Below are 5,000 nucleotides of genomic sequence, written 5' to 3'. Positions count from 1 at the left end.
TCCACAGTGTTAAGAATAAAATAGACAGTGAATTATACACTTCTCTACCACTAGGGGTGAGAACACTTTTAGTTGGAGCTCCTTTGATAAGGGAATCTCCTCACATTTAATACTGAGGGGAGGTAACAGCATTTGCTTGCAGAGGATGCACAAGTATGTGTCTCCTACTATCCCTTTATAGCTTGCTATCCTAAGCTATTTTGTTAAAAGACGACTTTTTGATATATTGGTTATCAGTGAGATGATAAATCGTATACTCATTCTGTTTCCCTTTATTTAAAGGAGGAACGCCAGATGTCATGTGTTGCAGTCTTTTGCAAAACTAGAGTAAGTGTTTTTACGGTCATAATACATGCAGGTTTCATGCCCCCTGCAATATTATTTCCGAACCAATACATTATTGGAACCCGCAGGCTTGCAAGGTATATCGGACCTTATTGTCCGAGGGTTTGAAGATTCCCAATTCGGTAGAGACTAGGGATGCAGCTCGTTTCAAATTACGCAACTGGGTGAGAGGCTTTCCGAAAATCTCTCTGGCACTTTACCTGCTTAATGACAGGATGCGTAGGATATTATTTCTAACAGCAACTAAGGAAATATTGGTACCCCAGACATGAGGTACATCCCCCAACGGCCATATAGCCTTTGGGAAGAAGGGCATAAAGCGCCCATGGAAAGAAGGGGATAATGTCAGGTAGGAATTGTTTCTGTCTATGCCGCCTCTAGAGCCAGCAACATCGATATCTCCGCCTTTTATCCCTCTATTAGATGGAATGGACCAGTTACGGGCCAAAGTGAGGAATCTAATAGAAAACTTGCGCAAACAGGACGAAAAGCAGGAAGCGAAATGCAAGGTAGAGCCTTGTAAAGCTCCACTTGTTGCTCTCCAGGGGTCATACAAACGACCCAGAGATCAAGACCTTCCAACATGCTCTAAAACCAATCCCTGGAGGTTTGCGGAGCTGATGCCGATTTTAAACGGCAAACTCTATATCTCAGAGAAGATGGGTGCTGTTCCTTTGGACCAAATCTAGTTTTGTCCAAGCTTTGACGCTTTCCCTAACTGTTTCGTTCAACTGAAGTATGAACCAATGTCAAAAAAATGAACGGAATCAAAGGAGGTTATGATTCTCGACCATGATAAAGCATAGGCTATCCGATCAAGTAGTATAAAAAAGGCGGGTTACTCGGTGTCGAAGGTATTTGCACCAGGTAACAGCACTCTTCCTTTCTTGCTTCTGCTTCAATTTAATTCCCCTTTTTGGAGAGTTCATTTAAATATGTCACCGAGGCACTGGAGGCAGATAGACCGTGTCCTACACTCGAGGAGTGTGAGCCTCTGTCTCTAGCCTTTCCCAGACAGGAGAAGAACTGGAAGGAAGCCCACTTAACCTTTTCAGTAGGAAGACTTGAGGCGGATGTCACCAGTCGACAATTTAAGGAAAATCTCCCTAAATTATCCGAGTTTCTCTTACATGATGAACAAGAGACAAAGGAGAGAATTGCAGCCTCCCTATCTCTACAAAACTACATAGAGTTTTGTTCAGCTCATCAAGATACCCCAGACATGCTCAAGGTCTTAGCTAAAATACATATGGCTACCTTAGTAAAAGACCTTTATGACTTTATAAAGGCTAGAAGAACATGTAGGAAGTTTGTGTTCGCTACCGCGACAGTGAAACACGAAACAAGGAAGCTAATATCTTCCAACATCTGGGGTAAAGACCTCTTTCCAGACGAGGTAGTCAGGAAAGTGATTAAGAACCAAACCATGGAGAAAGTAGGACTTATACAAAATTGGGGCATCCTTTCAAAAAGAGAATCTTCCACGGTTGTGGGTCCCCAACCTAAGAAGAAGACGGAAAGGTCTGGAAATTTACTTCGAGTTGCTCAACAACATCCTACAGTTGCAATGACCGCGCTGCCACAGGTGGTCGAAAATATAATCCTACTGATCAATCGAAGCATAGAGATGCTTCTGGTAGGAGGGAGGTTCCTTTAGGATCGCTGGACCTTCGATCCTTGGGTCCATGGCCAAATCAAGAAGGGACTGAGATGGGATGTAGAGATGTCTCTACCACCATTTCCTCAACTCCTCTTATAATTCAAAACCCTACAGGAGGAGTTTACCTGAGAGCTCTAGAGCATACAGGTGGTAAGGAAACTATAGTCCATCGAATTCCAGGGAAGGCCGTTGGGTGTCCACGAGATGGACTCAAGAAAACTCCTAGTCATTCCGGACTTGTCGCCACTCAACAAGTCCGAATAAAACAACGAGTTCAGAATGTTAATCCTTCTGAAAATAAGGACCCTGTTGCAAAAAGGAGTGCTCGTAGTCTCGCCAGACCTGAAAGTCGTCTATTGGCAACTTCCAGTCAATCACCCCCTTACCTCCTATCTAGGATTCAAGTTACTTAAGGTAACGTATTTCCTAGGAAAAGATATATGTCGGTCTAGACACAGTTGTAAATATTTTCATAAAATTGGCAGACCCTGTCACGCAATAATTAAGCCTAGAAAAGTTTCAGGCAACAATGTTCCTGGATGAGAGGCTGGGGTGGGCAGCACCCAAGGTGACTGGTCTATGAACATCAAAGGAAATGATCCGGTTCCCGGAACATCGCGGATGCAAGGCAAGCTTCAAGAAGTCTCAATTCTCTCCAGTTCAAGGTTTTCGATGGTGAAAAAGCCATTGAAGCGTGAAGTCAAACCAACTCTCTTTTCCTTTGGGAAAGTAAAAGGAGTTTGCAAGGTCGGTCAAGAGACTCTGGTAATCAGTCAGATTCCTAAAACACGAACTGGGAGGAGCTCTGATGTCTCTCCAGTTCGCAATAGAGACAGACTCAGTGCTAAGAGAACTGCAGCAAGATGCGTTAAGAGTCTGGAGAAAACACGCATCAAACGCTCGAAGAGATCTAAAAAGACCTATATCGGTCCTTCCTTAATCGCTTCCCTAACAAAGGTCACAGCCCAAAAGTCCCAAGACCATGTTGGTCCTGTCATGAGTGGGGAAACTCTCTCCAATCAGATCTGACTGCCTACGGCAGATCTGGGACTCCGAAGCGATAATGAGACACTGCAATTGACGATGCTAGAGAACGTCTCATACAGTCTAGGTGTAGTTAACCTTCCCTTCCCTAAAGGGATGGCACCTGTCAGCAGTTCATGTATAATTGATCCGCAATGTGACAGTGGATTCTCTGCTTAGGCTCAAACGGATAGAGTTAGAATGGTCCACGGACGCAAACCTATTCTCTCCCAGATGGGAACAAATCCCCGAACTGCAGTCCGACCTCTTCCTTACGACCATCATCAAGGAACTACCTCGATACGTAGCCCCATACGAGGATCCTCTAATAAAAATGACAGACATCATGTCTCTGAAATGGAAGGGATAGACTTAGGATTTCCAGTTCATCCAATCCAATCACCCGCTGAAGGTCCTCAACATGCTGAGATCCTTCCAGGGGGGAGTACCTCTATTGGCTCTCAAGTAGCCCAAGAGCAATCTGTCCTCTTTGAGGAAGGAACGGAGGCTAAGGCTGTCCCTATTTCTGACCCAGGACTATTTCAGAAGGTTCAGAGATTGATTGCCTTCGATTTATCACAGAGAACCCGAACCCTTCATTGCATGATTTTCTTGCAGTAGCGGTTAGGAAAAGATTTAGGATCTCCAAAGGCATTATAGAATTCTTACAAGAATACAAGTCTAAGTCAACTAGACGACAATATGAGTCATCATGGAAAAAGTGGTTGCTTTCGTAAAAGCAAAAGGACAGAAAGAGATTTCAATGAACTTCTGTCTGTCCTTCTTTATCTATCTTCATAAACAAGGTTTGGCGGCCAACACGATAACTACATGCAAGTCCGCCTTGATTAGACCTCTTCTATCTGCTTTGCAAGTGAATTTGGTGAATGAGATCTTGAATAACATCCCGAAGACATGTGCAAGGCTTAGGCCTGCAGCAGCACCAAACCCCATCTCTTGGTCTTTGGACAAGGTCCTACATTATGCCTCATCTGTGAACAATGGAGATTGTTCGCTTAAGGATCTAACCTAAAAGGTTATATTTCTGTTTGCTATAGCCTCAGGGGTTAGAGTTAGTGAAATAGTGGCCCTATCTAGAGATGAGGGCTACATTCAGTTCGCAAAAGCAGGAGAACTGAATCTCTTCCCTGATCCAACATTTCTCGCTAAGAATGAGCTACCCAATAAAAGGTGGGGTCCCTCGAGAATCTGCCCTTTGAAGGAAGATGTCTCTCTATGTCCGGTAGAGTGTCTAAAGGTCTATCTTTGTAGAACTTCAGAGTTCATGGGAGGACAGCTATTTAAAGGAGGAACCTCTGGATCAAACTTATCCCTAAAACAACTGAGGGCGAAGCTCACCTACTTCATTCCTAGAGCGGATCCTGACAGTACTCCCTCAGGTCATGATCCGAGTAAAATTGCTTCAAACACTATGCGAAACAGGTATATGAACTGAAGCACTATGTAGTGGCGACAGGTATTGTACTAAAACCTGCCCCCTAATTACTGTTATAAACTGTTAATTGCTTGGGACTTAGAATGTCCTCGCTAATACACTGGATGAAAATCATCCAGAGTGTTGTACAAACATTATGCTAAGCAAGTCTATGAACTGAAGCATTATGTGGTGACGTCGGGTAGAGTATTTAACCTGCCGTGTAATTCTGCGATGAATAGCTAATTGATAGCTATATCATTATTTTTTTTCAATCTGAGAGTGGCACTCATCATTTCATTCTTCTCAAGAAAGAAATATAATCTTGGTACATGTTACACGTATAATTCCGTTATCATGCTACATTCGTTTTACTTGCCAATTCACTTAGTCATTTATTAAAAATAAATGTCTATTGGAATGTAATTGCGTCCTAATTCATCCGACAATTGCATGATTAAAAGTCCAGAATATGTACTCTTCATATATTTGTATGTTCACAAACAATGGATATAAGAAACACTGATAAGTATTCGG

This window comes from Palaemon carinicauda, chromosome 26 (assembly GCF_036898095.1).
Source record: "Palaemon carinicauda isolate YSFRI2023 chromosome 26, ASM3689809v2, whole genome shotgun sequence".
NCBI lineage: Eukaryota > Metazoa > Arthropoda > Malacostraca > Decapoda > Palaemonidae > Palaemon > Palaemon carinicauda.
This window is presented reverse-complemented; position numbering follows the sequence as displayed.